We start from the raw sequence: 15740 nt of genomic DNA, 5'->3' as shown, positions 1-15740 counted from the left end.
TTTGTCATTGCCTTAGGTTTTTGTCACAGTAGAGAGTACAGTTTTGGCAGATTACCCATTTGTTTGTATAGTTTACTGGAATCTGAAATTTCCTATCACTCCCAAATGCTAATAGAAAGTTCTTCTGAAGTTTTTTTTTGAATCCCTTATTTGAAAGGCATGTTCTTTTAGCTTGTATGACTTCCTGAATTCTTCTGTTTGAACACAGTGGTTAGGAAGGGGTAGTGTTTAACAGAGAAATTGATCAGCTAAATATTATGCTGCATCAAATAAGACTGAAAATGAAGTCAAGATGGAAAAACAAACTCATAGCATGATAAATTTAAGATAGTTAAGCTCTCCAGATAAGAGGGCAAACAAAAGGGCATGACAAAATATAATCCAGGTGGAGGAGGTAGCTGGTGGAAGAAAGATTCTTGTCACAGAAGCATGAGAGCCCATCGAAAGCTAGATATAGCAGCACATGCCTACAATCACAGTTCTGCTTCAGGGACATGAGGAGCAGAAACAGAGGGATCTCTAGCAAGCTGTGAAGGAGCTATCCTATGATACACAGTGACAAAACATACAGATCCCGACACAAATACAAGCGTAAGAAAATAACCAACTCTGACTTCCCAAATAAATACCCACATTCAAATAGTTTAACTCACCACACACACACACACACTCACACACACACACACACACACACACACAAATAATATTAAAAAACTCCAAACTTCCTATAAATCACTAAATAAAGTGCCAACTGATTGTTTCCCTGAACAAGGTAGGAAATGACCAGAAGATAGTATGTAATATGCTCTGGTGAGTGCTGAAAGTGGCTATAATGTGAGTAAATGTATCTGATCAGGATGGACTATGTGTCTAGGTGGCACTGGTTGCCTTACTGAGGATACTAGCCCTTTAAGAAGGTTCATGTTTTATCTTCACTTTTTGGACATTGTTCTGTAACTGTTTGGAGATAAAGACTTGCCATATATTTGCTCACCTAATTGAATGCAACAAAATAAATCTATGCAATTTGATGGCACAGATGCCTAACACTTTTGTTCAATGTGATTTTATTCAGTGCTTCTACAAACGGTTTGATTATCTTAGAAATTTGACACTCTAAGAGATTCTTTCTGAGAGCTTTAATTTTGAACAACTTTCTCATTGCTATCAGCAGATAATTTCCTCCTCTGAAATACTGAAAAATATTTCCATATGATTATTTGGGTTATTAAAATAATACCTCAGTAATTGAAAATAGAAAGAAAAATGAAAAATCGATTCTGTATTATCTAATAAAGTATAGACTTTACTAATTATAAATTGTTTGTGTTAGATCTTCAATAATTCTTTTTAATAACTCAGAAGTGAAACAATTCATGCTCATAAGTTTGAGCAACAATTTCACAAATATAATCTAGTTCATGTTTGTTGTAAAAGTCAATATGAGCCAGGGTATAAATGTTGTGAGAGTCTGGCACTATGTTTGGCATTCCAGTTAATTTCATGAATGATAATGAATGTAGCTAACTTCAGCTACCATTTACATATACTCAGAAGAAATTAACAAACTAGAAACTCAGTGGTCTGTCCACATGTGAAAAGTCATCTGTATAATTAGATCATCAAATGTATATATGTCATATTGGAAATAAAAACCTGATGATCTCTACACAAAGATGTTTTTTATTCTGAATTAGTAAAGAGGAATATTTTCCTGCCTCATGGTACACAAAACAGAAAACATTCTTGTCTTTAAGTGGAGTATTACTAAAAATCTTTACTGGAAATCATAAGAGGTCACATTGAATATTTTAATTAAATATTTCTATCTACTGAAAGTCATTGTTCACTTATCTTTGAAAAATATGTAATCAAAAACATTTTACATTATCACATAGCATAAAAATATTATATGTATTTAGTTAGATATTGCTTCAAAACACTATTATGCATGGTTTCAAAGTAAATGTACTCACAGTGACAGATGTCTTAAAGAAAATTTTATCTACTTGATTATGCAAACGATATATTAAAATTTTAACTCCAAAGGCTTTAAAAATCTCACATATGTCCTTCATTTAAAAACAATATTGAATTTTTGTTCAAGTTCATGAATATTTCTTGCAACACTGAAGAAACTTTTTCTAAATAATTGTAGTAAATTTTAAATATATTTACATAGTAGTTATACAAACCTTTGTAAAGATCATGTCTCAATGTACTTTTAAATATATTGAAAAACACATAGATAGTAAAAATGAAATGATAGCAAATTAAGAAAATCCTCATACTTCCAGTGATAAAGGTCATCAATACATTATTATTATTTGTATTAATTCTTCTGGTAAGATGTCAAAAATTTAAATAGAATTTTTGTCTAAATATTCTTACTATATTTTACTCTTTGTACAGGTCTTGGGATAATTTATTGCAATACTACTTGATAGTTTGAGATTCTAGACATCTGGGTGTCTTTTCTTTCATAATGTTCCTCACGCCTCTATTACCAGAACAATTGCTGAGTTATATTTGTGTTAAGCTGACAGATTATTATTTAAAAGAAAAATGTCTTCTCAAGGAATATGTGATATTTGCTTTTGTGATGTAAGTTTTCATCAGAGAAATGCTGCTGGTTTCATGATGAGCTGCAAGCTACAAAAAGCAAGATTAAACAAGCCTAAAATGACTGACACCTAGCATTCTGCAAGCATGACTTGGTATAACACTCTCAGCTCTTCAAAGAGAACAGAATAGATCCTACTGGGCAAATTACTACTACGCATCTCACATTGCCCAAGCTTTCAAGAGAAAACCTTTCTTGTTCCTGAAACAAATTCGAGGTAGCTTGCAAATTTTAATATGATGCATCTTATGACCTAATGTAAGGAAAAGCACCAAGTAACAATATCTTTGTTGATTAATAGCTATACTATTTAGCCAAATTTTCTTTCTGGCATAGAAGTGTGTTTTTACTCATCTGCTTGAAAGCTGCTTTTTTTTTTTTCAACAAAAATTATGAAAGAGCTTCTATTTTTTTTTATTTAATCAAATATCTGAGGATTAGAGATAACTAAGAAAGTCTTTTTTGTACATAGATGTTTAAAATCTGGCAGGAAGAAATAAATAAGATAAATCTACAAAGCAGGGATAGAAATTTCTTCAATGATGATGAAGATCAACTGTGATTCTATCGATTTCAGTAGCTACGCTTTTACTTACTTAACAGGTAACTAATGTAATAGGGAAAATTGATATTTGATGTATAGATAATAATAACTGATTTGAAATTGGTACTTAAATAAATCTCCTGGCCATATTTGTACAATAACAGAAAAAATGACAATGATTTTGAACAACCTCATATGCAGGTAACATACTTTTGGAGGATGCTATCTCAAACCAAAACCGAAGCACATTTACAGTTTGACTCTAGCAAGTTGAAGTAGAGAACATATGCCATGTCTTTTAGTGATAACCCCATTAATAAAATTATGCAAGATAAAGAAAAATCATGTGAGTCACTGCCATATCTATGTGAGAATAAGAAACACTTTCATGACAATCTCATTAACAGTCTAAGTGACAGAAAAGGGACAGGCTGATATCCTAAGAAAAATCTTTTAAGACAGAACAGCATCCATTGCAAATGCTAAATTTCAGCTAGATTCTAGCACTGGTGTTTGAGTACTTGCAATCTAATGTGCAAGATGACAGAGACCTGCCTTGTCAAAGAAATAATGTGGAAGCAATGTGTGTCCCATTTCAATAACACTTCAGATATGTTGTCTCTCTAATGCCAAAAGACTTTCTTATCACAAAGTTTTGATAAAACACCTAGCAACTGGAGATAGGGGAGAGGCAAGAAACTATTTGGAGAGCTTCACTATTACAAATAGCTAGAGAAAAATATTTATTAGAAATAATCGGTACTAGGGCCAACAGGCTTTCAAGGACAGAAATATATAAAAAATCATGAGATTCACAAGAGATTGGTCCACAGTTAAGAATGAAATGGCATTTGCAATAGGCACCTTATTTGCAGCTTGGCAAAACAATACAAGTAGAATTCAGATTGGACTCCTGAAGTGCTTAGCTTAAAGTACTGTGTATAACATTACTGAGTCTGTGAAGATACTGTTGTGGACCAAAATCTAACTCTAATACTGATCTTGTGAGAGGCAGACGTTGCACTATAACCTGTTAATAGATGCAGTCACACAGGAAGAGAAAAGTTGTAGAAGATCTAAGACTAATGAAGAATTTGTTTAAAAAATATTTATTAAAAGTAAAATTAAAGTTATGTCATGGAATTGCTAATAATTTCCAGAACTCAGAGGACAGAAGCAGAGGATCACATGAGTATGAGGGCTGTCTAACATTGTGAGACACAGTCTGCAAAATCCATAATCATGCAAATAAAAGAAAACCGTAACAGTTTTGATGTCTGTCACGCTTTGGTATAGTTCACTTAGAATTCACATCGATATCGAATATGGTGGTTTGAATGACAATAGCTCCAGGGGGGCTGGAGAAGTGGCTCAGCAATTTAGAGCACAGACTGCTCTTCCACAGGTCCTGAGTTCAATTCCCAGCAACCACATGGTGGCTCACAACCATCTGCAATGTGAATTGGTGCCCTCTCTGCTCTGTCTGAAGACAGTTACAGTGTACTCATATACATAAATATGTAATTCTTTAAAAAAGAAAGAAAAGAAAAAGAGAAGAGAAAATAGCTCCAAGAGTCTCATATGGAGAGGGACTATCAGAAGTGTGGCTTTGAAGAAGGTATGACCTTGTTGGAAGAAGTGTGCCACTTGAGCTAGACTTTGGGGTTTCAAATGCTCATGCGAGGCCCAATGTCACTCTCCCTTCTGACTGCTTGAGGATTCAGATGTAGAACATTCAGCTTCTCTCCAGCACCATATCTGCCTGTATGCCTCACCATGGCAATAATGAACTAAACTTCTGAACTGTAAGCCAGCCCCAGTGAAATGCTATCCTTTGTAAGAGTTGTGAGCCTAGGGTGTCTTTTCACAGCAATGAAAACTATAATTAGGAAACACAGTGATTAATAACACCGACAGGAGCCGGATGTAGATCGATCCTGAGAGACACAGCCAGAATACAGCAAATACAGAGGCGAATGCCAGCAGCAAACCACTGAACTGAGAACGGGACCCCCGTTGAAGGAATCAGAGAAAGAACTGGAAGAGCTTGAAGGGGCTCGAGACCCTATATGTACAAAAATGCCAAGCAACCAGAGCTTCCAGGACTAAGCCACTACCTAAAGACTATACATGGACTGACCCTGGACTCTGACCTCATGGTAGCAATGAATATCCTAGTAAGAGCACCAGTGGAAGGGGAAGCCCTGGGTCCTGCTAAGACTGAACCCCAGTGAACTAGACTGTCGGGGGGCAGCAATGGGGGGGAGGGGTGGGGGGGAACACCCATAAGGAAGGGGGGGGGGAGGGGGATGTTTGTCCGGAAACCGGGAAAGGGAATAACACTCGAAATGTATATAAGAAATACTCAAGTTAATAAAAAAAAATAACAGGTGACAGGTCATAGAATTAAACCTGTGAGGTGGATAAAGAATCATATCTGACTCCAGCTTGTCCCCATCGCTTCCATAGGAAGTGTGCTAGATGTGTTAGACATGGCCACACAACAATAGCTCCATCTAGTAAGTTGGAACATGGTTCATGAAAAAGAAGACAGTACAAGTGTAAAAGTTTTGTCTTTCCAATTTCTATGCCAAATTTTATTGAACATATCTATATTTACATTACATGTTAATGTATAGATGTAACATGACCACATTGAATTAAATTGAGCAATTATTATACAGAGTACTCTATGGTGGAGTAACTTAGGTGCCTCATAGTATTGAACAGGAATATAAATTGTTCAGGACTATAAAAGTCCATCATTAACCTGTTTTATTTGTTTATTGTGATTTGTATTGTTTTCATGATGTTTATTCATATTAATTCAATATATGTAGGCCTTAAGTGAGAGAAAGGTGAATGTATTATATGAGTTCTTTTCTGAAAAAGAAAAATAAAAAACCACAGAGCTTTCAGACTCTAAATTTATAACATTTCTAGTTCAGTAATGAATTCCATTCATTTTTGAATTGTTCAACTACTCTAACTTTAATTTTTAACAGAAATGTAGTTAAAACAAAATAATATTTAAAACTTACATCATGATCCATTTTAAGGTACATAGCTATCAAGTGCAACAGAGAGGCATTTTGTCCAACATTTGCCATTTATCATTTTTTTATTTATTTCCATGCAAATATATTTCCACTAAAAGAGTATTTGCTTATTAAATTACTATAAAATCTATTAAACTGTCTTTACAAAACAAGTAAGGCTATGTTTCTCTGAACAGGTTCACTTTACCATGTTGTCCTATAATAAAATCCTGAAGATTTGGAAACTTGAACCATCGAATCTTTCGATGCCACTGTTGTTATCACGTTGCTTCAAGAAAACTGCTCTTTGCAACAGATGAAGGTAATTCAGAAAAATCAAACCAGTCAAATCTCAGGGCTGTGCTGCCCAGGCCCAAAGCTACATCTACAAAATAATTCCTGCAACTAAGGCTTAAGGAATATTGTGCAAAAGGGATTGAAAAGATCGCTTCTTGGCCTTTGGGCTAAGAGAAAGGGTGGAAAGACTGTGCAAGCCATAAGTTCAGGGAGTTTGCTATAAAATTGTGTCTCCTAGGAATGTCAGAAACTTTACCTGCAGAGTCTTGCCATATTGTCTAAATATGAGCTGCACAGGACGGCAACAGTAGAAATGCCAAAGTACAGAAAGGAAAGCACAGAAGGCCTTAGCTCTACTCACTGAATGACAGGCAACGACGGCATGCTGATAACAGGAGAGAGAAGTAGTCTTCCAGTGAAGAGAATACCTATTATTGGTCAGTCAATACTAAATAGTGATCCCTATAGCATTGGTCTGATTATTGCTATAAGTCTAATGTTTCTCCCTGGAGCAGTGTGTCCTCTGCTTTGGGGATGGATTTAGTTGTCCATGAGAGTCAGGTCTCTGCTTATAGTGTATGAGTACTGACACTGAATCCCAGGTACGGCACATGTCCTCAAGTATGGAGGGTTAGGTAAAGTTTTCGATGGGGTGTCGTGGAAAAGGGGTGGCTCTCAGGTCATGGGAATGTAGTTCTGGTAGTAGTCTGGAGTCTGCTTGAAAGAGATGTGATAAAATGTTAATTATTAATTTAATGTCTTATTTTCAGTAAACAATTATTTAATTAAGTGCCTAGCTGTACTTTAAAAGAAGTAAGTATACAACATAAAATTTAAATAGTAAGGAGTTCTAATACATTTTTTCAGAGCAGCCAAGTCTTATTAAATGCACAATCCCTTAAAGACGGAAGTGCCACTTAATCACTCACGTACATTGTTTAATAGTAGAAATGGAAAAGAAATTATATACTCAGTAGGGAGCCAGAAACCAAAAGCATTTGTCACTATGAATTATAGTGGACTGAAATTCGACTTACATCAGCCACCCAGAGAAGAAAGTACCTATTTGTCACCTATCTCTCTGCTTCTATAAAGACGTATAATTAGCCACTGTGAATGATTCCTGCAAAAAGCAGTGATTAAGAATACCTGGGCCCACAAAAGAGCAATGGATCTGACCTGTGTGTGTTTAGTCTGAGATGGTCAGGGTTAAGTGGACATATAGGACAACTACAATGCATTGCTCTGTCTTCAGTGGCTCTAAGGCAATTTCTAAAGTTTGCAGTAAGTGTCTTCCTATCTGAGTCTATTTAAGACAAGTCATTTTCCTGTCATTCTAATAGGGACCCAGCAGGAACCTTCTTTCCCCAAATGTGATTATAAAGCTTCCTATAGAAGAAAAAAATCTAACATTTCTATTTCACTTCTTTTCAATCTTATTTTAAAGTCTGAAATAGGACATGAAAACCAAGTTTTATTTAGTAGTTTCACTTATGGTTACAGGTGTAGTGGAGTATTAATTAGGATTTAGTCAGAAGCACAGAACGCAGCAGGGATTCTTGAGATATAAAAGCCAGGAAGTATATTTTAATACAAAATGAGGACAATCCTTCTCAGCAGAGGCACTTTGAGTCTCAGAAATTAGAATAACGTAGTGCAGAACATTAACATTCGCTATCGACTTACATTCACAAAGAAAGGAAGACTTAATCATTAGTGGTTGAAAATATAAAGGTGCTTATCAACAGAAATAGTAAAAAACCTTGTCTTTCAAAATGATATTATACATAAAGTAAATTACATATTACACTCAAATTTTTCAGGCGCTTGAATAGCTCAATTGAGGTGCTTGATCTAGCCTGATTCATTATCAGTAAAATTATTTTGAGAAATACAGGAAGAATGGGTATTTTTTAATATTCATGTAATATTTATTATCGGAAAATCAAAGATTAAAAATTTACATTTAGTTATTCTATACTGAAGAAGAGTACTTAATTGAATATTTGTACAAAAATAACCAATTTAAATAAATAAAATGAGAGATTTTTCAGTCTCTGCATTTGTATTTGAACAGTTTGTGCCTGCAGTATGACATTCAATATTTGAAACTTTTACTAAAAAAATTGATTACTAGTTATTATTTTAAAAGATATATAAGTTTACTAAAGCTAATATTATTTAAAAGTTAATAATGTGTATATATTTGGACATATTGTATGATATAACTCTAAATTAATGTATATGGGAATAAGCCTTCTCTTACCCTACCAATTATTTTAAATCACTATTGCTTGTAATATACATTGAAATCTTTGAATAACAAATATGAATTTTAGGAGAGTCACAGCTATCTGCTTACATATGGTTCTGTTTTAAGGTATAAAATTATAAAAGAATCATAAACCAAATCAAATCTCTAGCTTCAGAAATTTGGAATCTAGTCTTCAGTTAATCTATAACTTCTCTCTTCAGGTCCATATTTATCACTTATTTAAAATCCCATTTTCTGACATGCAATTCCTTTTATAATACTTGATGGTGTATGCAAAATGGAACCACACTGTTCTGACACTATTTTTAATCCTTATTACTCCCTATTACTTTACTGAAACAATTATCATCAGTTGTTAGATAATTTACGTATTTATTCATATATACTCACATACCCATATTTAACTACAAATAAATAAACCTACTAGGAAACAGGTTAGTCTTTCTCCCTGCCTCTTCCATAATTAAGAACTATGAATAAAGGGGACCCTGCACAGTCATGGCACACAGGGAAACAATCCCCAAAGAGGTGCCAATGAAAAAGGTTCAGATTGACTTCATCTACCTGAATTAAGACATCTGATGCCGGGATTCTTTTTTTTTTTTTTTCAGCATATATAAACCCAGTATAATTTGAAAAGAAAAGAAAGCAAAACATATCAGTTTTCTGGTGTAATACAATCCATTGTTCACAAAGAAGTATGATCATATCAAAACTCGAATCCCTCTACATGTCATTTCTTTGAAGCTGAATTCTGGAGATAGCCTACCTGTACTAGTTTAAAGGGCCTAAGCAAGGAACTGGCCTAGTGTCTGTCATAGAGATAGCATAGAGATGATTTGGACTATAAGCTACCTCTGGCCCTGGGTGTGAGAGCTTAGTAGAGTCTCTGACTATACAGATAATGTGAGAGGCATTTTGACTGTTAGGTATATCAGGTTATTGTTGTGGAATATTGGGAAGCCCCTGGCTGCAAGCTTCATTTAGATTATTAGCCATCTCAAGTCCTGGTTGTAGGAGTTCAATATTGCCTGACCTAACAGATCACATAAATCACGAGGGTATTGATCATTTTTCTAGAGGAATTTTAATCCAGCAGCATGGCTGCTCCAGTAAGGGATTACAACCCAAGACCGTCTAGGTCTATGAGATCCAGCTAGGACAACAGAGCTTTAATCCCTCTGGCTGGAACACAGACATGCCCTTTGTATACACTATTAATCACAAATAATTCAGGCAAGATTAGTTTGTAGAAGGAAGCAGCCATATTTGAAAGTGACATTTCATTGAGGGATAGACAAAGTGAGGAATCAGAGAAAGATTTGCCTGACTGAGTCAGAGATGATAGGATATGTACAACTCTTCAAACAGACAGGAGGGGCTATTTAAGAGCAGCAGAGTGTGAGTCAGGAGGAAGACCATTTTGAGGAGTGCAGTTCAGTTTTCTTCAAGAAATACAGTGGAGTTCAGTTGAGTTCAATTCAGTGCAGTTCATTGCAGTTTAGTTGAATATAATTGAGTTCAATTGACTTTACTTAGATCCATTCAGTTCAGTTGAGTTCAGTCATATAGTCAGTGCAGTACAGTGCAGTGGTGTTACACTGAGAGAGTTTGGTAAAGTTCAGTTTCTTGAGACATTAAGGTTGAGATGAGTTCGAAGAATCAATGCATGAGGTCTTGAGTTTATACAGTTCAGTGATGGTCAGCCAGAGCAATTAAAGCTAGAGAAGAGGAATCAGAAGTTTAGAACAAATTGCTAGAATTAGTTGACGTAAAGAAGAACAATTTAGTAAAAAGCTGAGAGAAGCCACATTGAGTCAGTCAGCTTGGAGAGATCTGTGGCTGCAAGAACGTCCATAGTGTTCTTCCAACAATAAAATATGTAAGATACTCATTAATTTTTACTGGAAAATGTGAAATAATCTCTTTCAAAATAAATTTACAAATTCTAATTGTATGTTTTGGGGACTTGGGTAATAGTTCACTGTTGAAAGTATTTGCTATCAAGACTGAGGACCAGAAATTTAATTGCTAGACCATGTTGTGAAAAATGAGGCACTGCATAGGAAGGCAGAGACAGGACCAATCTGCTTGGGATAATTAGCTACACTAGAAGCAGGTATGTATAATTATACACCTTTTCTTCAGTGAAGAAGTAGAAGAGATATTGAGGATCAGCAGGATAACATAGGCTTCCATATGCATGTACACACTGAATATTATGCACCTGCATATATAGACATTTGCAAACACTCATAGATACAGATAGACACACTCATATACACAAGCAAGTGCACATGCACATTCAAGCACACACATTCACATCAAACTAAAATGGAAAAAAATCTACACATTTTCATGATAATTGAAATTATACCCTTCTTGCATAATATATATTAACTTTATAGAAACATCATTGTCAGTAAATTGCTTTGTAATCATATTGCATTTATAACTTCAAAAAAACAAAATTATACTTCTATAATAGAACTGGTTAATCTCCCAAATCTGCTAATATATGAATTTGTGCAATAGCAACTTACACAGAAATTCTATTTTAATGTTAGAAATATTTAAAGTCCCTTGTATTAGATATTTAAAAATATTCAATTATTGTCTACAATGGTATTTCAACTGAAAATTAGAACATTAGAAGCTCTTTCTCCTACCCACCTGTACCTCTATAGACATTAAGCATGCTTTTGTCATTCTCTTCTAGACTTTATAACATCTGGTAAATTTATTTTGATAATAAGCGTATACTGTATGTTTAAATAATATATATATATATATATTATATATATATATTATATATATTCCATCCTGTTTTTGTTCTTTCCTTTTATCTTATGAATAATTTTAAATACATGAAATTTCAAAAGCTGTATTTTTTTAAGTTTTGTCCCAGATCTGGAGAGATAGCTAAATGATTAACTATCAGCAAACTGCTAAGTGGTTGGTCAGCTAGCTGCTCTACGGGCAAGGTTCTCACCGCCCAGTTAGAAGCTAGTTACCACATGAACTGCTTGTCTGATGCTATCTTCTGGTATCAGTGGACACCACAGGCATGTGGTACAAAGGCATGCAGGTTGGCAAAGCGATTAAACACATATAATATAAAGAAGGAGTAAAGCAAAAATTATTTTAAAATTTTATCTAAAATATATATTTAATATTAAATATTATAAATAATACATATATATAAAAAACAAAATATATGATATAATTATAATCTGAAATAGATATTGTGTAGATAAACAGAAGTTTCAATTTTTTGAAGTTAATGTTTTGATTAACAATTAGTACAAACATCATTTTCATATATACATGTTAATACTTTTTAACTATTAGATTAAAACAAATGTAGGGGATGTATATGAACATAAAATATACCTGTGACAATATATACAATTTATAATGATATTTAAAATAAATTTATTTTTTTAAACAATGAAACATTATTAAAAATAAACATATATGAAGGTACATTGTATAACATAAATAAAAGAGGTTCCAAGAAATAGTGAGCATATGCTGCATAATTGTTTTATTGAAATGAATCAGATTCTCTTGCTTTTTTTTAAAATTTCATCTAGTCTTTAAACTCTTATGATTGTGTGCTAGAATAAGAAATAGTGGAAGAGTAATGCAATTTTGCATAATTACTTTATTTTTCAGACCTAGTTTGTTCCTTTTTTATCAGACCTAGTTTGTTCAATGTGTTTACAGTACCTTATAAAGCAAGGGTAATAAGCTAAAAAAATTTTTCTCTATAAACGCATTATGTTGGAAAAAATGGTAACTTGTTAATTATTACATAAGAGGATGACATTCAAAAGTTTATAAGCTGCCAAATCCAAGTGGAAACATCAATTATGAGACAGTAGTATTTTAAGAAACGCAGAATAACAATATATTTCATATGTTCTTATTTATCGATGAAGGTTATGTAATGAGAATATATGAACATATGCATTTTGACACATATACAGTTATTACATAAGTGCGATATATTGAAATACAATGGTATGTGATAATAACTATCATATTTTACCTATTGGGCCACCTGAACCTTATTCTCTTTCCCTACCTTTTCTCTCCAGCATCTCATAAACATTGAATTTTCAAATGAAGTAATCAATGAATTTAGGTTTCTCATTACTACTAAAATAAGATATGACACTTCTATTGCCTTCTCTTGTTTTCTTTCCATTGACTAGAGGTGTGTATATGGAAAGTACTGAATTTAACTTTCAAAGAAATCAAAAAATTACAAGATATAAATGTTTTTTAGAGAACTAGTTCTTTAATCTGCAGCAACATAAAAACAAACGAACAAAAAAAAGTAGAAAAAGAAAAGAAACATTAACTTCTTTAGGGCATGCCTAATACAATTATCTTTTGCAAAATTATATGTTAAAAATTGTAGTCACAGTAATGAAGTTGTAGGGGATGAACCTGATAATTAATTTTAGTTCATAAATATTATAAGATTTTTATTATCAAGAATTTCATATGTGTGTATAGTAAAGTATGATCATAGCAAACTCTCACAACAGGTCACTATATTTTTACTACTTGTTCCATCCCCAACTTCACACTTTTATTAGGTTACTTGATTTTATTAATTTATTCTTTTTTATTGGATAAATTTTTATTTACATTTCAAACATCATTCACTTTCCCGGTTTCCTGGACATAAGCTCCCTATCCCATCCTCCTCCCCTTCTTCTATAAAGGTGTTCCATTTCCCATCCACCCACCAATGCTAGGGTTTAAATCTTGGCCCGCACACAAACAGAAACACCAAGCCAACATGGTTCCACATGGACAGATTTTTTTTTTTATCTTTATTAACTTGAGTATTTCTTATTTACATTTCGATTGTTATTCCATTTCCCAGTTTCTGGGCCAACATCCCCCTAACCCCTCCCCCTCCCCTTTTATATTGGTGTTCCCCTCCCCATCCTCCCCCCATTACCACCCTCCCCTCAACAATCATGTTCACTGGGGGATTTGATGAGATAAGAAGAGTAGAGGGGAGGAACAAAGGAGGCCAGCCATAGGCATGTGGAGGGAAGGAGGTGGGGATCGAGAGAAGGGGCAGAGACAGAGGGGAAGAGAGCAGAGAAGTAAAGAACCAAGAACAAGAGCAAGAGAGAAAGTAAGAGGGGGTAAAAGGGAGAGGAGAGGGCAAGTAGCCCCCTTTATATTAAGGCACAGCTGGTTGTTGCCAGGCAACTGTGGGGCAGAGCATACCTAGCTGTCCCAGGTGGAGTTTAAACAACATTCCATAAGGATATAATAAAATAAGAATTACATGTTGATAAAAGAACAACGAATAGAATTTCATTTTTATCTCTTTCATCTTCATTTTCTAACCCTTTATTTTTTTTAATTTTTTATTGGTTACTTTAATTATTTGCATTTCAAATGTTGTCTCTCTTCTCAATTTCCCCTCTTCAACACTCCTATCACACCCACACTTCTCCCTGCTTTTATGAGGGTGCTCCCCCACATACCTTTGTCTGCCTCACTGCCCTAGAATTCCCCTATACTGGGGCATCAAGGCTTCACAGAACCAAGGGTCTCCCCTCTCATTGATATCTGATAAGGCCATTCTCTGCTACATATGCAGCCGGAGCCATGGCCCTTCCATGTGTACTCTTTGATTGGTGGTTTCTTCCATGGGATCTCTGGGGAGCAGGGGGTTCTGCTTTATTGATATTGTTGTTCCTCCTATAGGGTTGCAAACCCCTTCAGCTCCTTCATTCCTTCTCCTAACTCCTCCACTGAGCTCCCTGTGCTCAGTCTGATGGTTGGTTGTAAGCAGAGCTTCTCAGGAGACAGCTATACCAGGCTCCTCTCAGCAAGCACTTCTTGAAATCAGCAATAGTGACTGGGTTTGATGGTTGCATATGGTATGAATCCTCAGGTGATGCAGTCTCTGGATGACCTTTCCTTCAGTCTCTGTTCTAATCTTTGTATCTCTTTTACACAGGAACAATTCTGAGTTAAAAATATTCAGAAGTGTGGGTGTCCTCACCAAGAGCTGAAAGACAATAGCCAGGAGCAACTACAAACCTGGGAGCAGAGATAAGACCATCTCTTCTGCACCAAGCAACCTGCCTGGAGGATTCAGGTCACAAAAACCCCGGTATAGATATCTGTACCCATATCCAGCTGAAAGAAAACAGGTCTACATGAGTGCTGATACACAGGCCTAGAGGAGGGACAAGCCACTGTCAGAGACAGCAGGAAAAGCTACCACCAGAGACAACCTGATGGCAAGAGGCAAGCACAGGATACTAAGCAACAGAAACCAAGACAACTCAGCAACATCACAGCCCAGGTGTGTTGCCCAAAGCAAACACTAGATAGCAAAATACACCTGAAAAGCAAGATTTGGATTCAAAATCACATCTTATGGTGATAATAGAGAAGTTTAAGATGGACATAAATAATGCCCTTAAAGAAATTTAGGACAACACAAGTAAACAAGTAGAAGCCATTAAAGAAGATACACAAAAATCCCTTAAATAATTACAGGAAAACACAAGCAAACAGGTGAAGGAATTGAGCAAAACCATCCAGGATTTAAAAATGAAAATAGAAAAAAAAAACAGCAAAAAGGGAGACAACCCAGGAGTTATAGAACATTAAAAAATGTATAGAACGTAAAAAAAGAGATCAGGAGTCATAGAAGCAAACATCTCTAACAAAATACAATAAATAGAAGAGAGACTCTCAGGGGCAGAAGATACCATAGAAAACATTGACACAATCATCAAAGGTAATATAAAATACAAAAAGCTCCTAACCCAAAGCATCCAGGAAATACAGGACACAATGAAAGATCAAAGCTAAAGATAATAAGTATAGAAGAGAGTGAAGACTCCCAAATTAAAGGGTCAGTAAATATCTTCAATAAAATTAGAGAAGAAAACTTACCTAACATACGGA

This window comes from Rattus rattus, chromosome 12 (assembly GCF_011064425.1).
Source record: "Rattus rattus isolate New Zealand chromosome 12, Rrattus_CSIRO_v1, whole genome shotgun sequence".
NCBI classification, from domain to species: domain Eukaryota; kingdom Metazoa; phylum Chordata; class Mammalia; order Rodentia; family Muridae; genus Rattus; species Rattus rattus.
Note: the sequence above shows the minus strand (reverse complement) of the source record.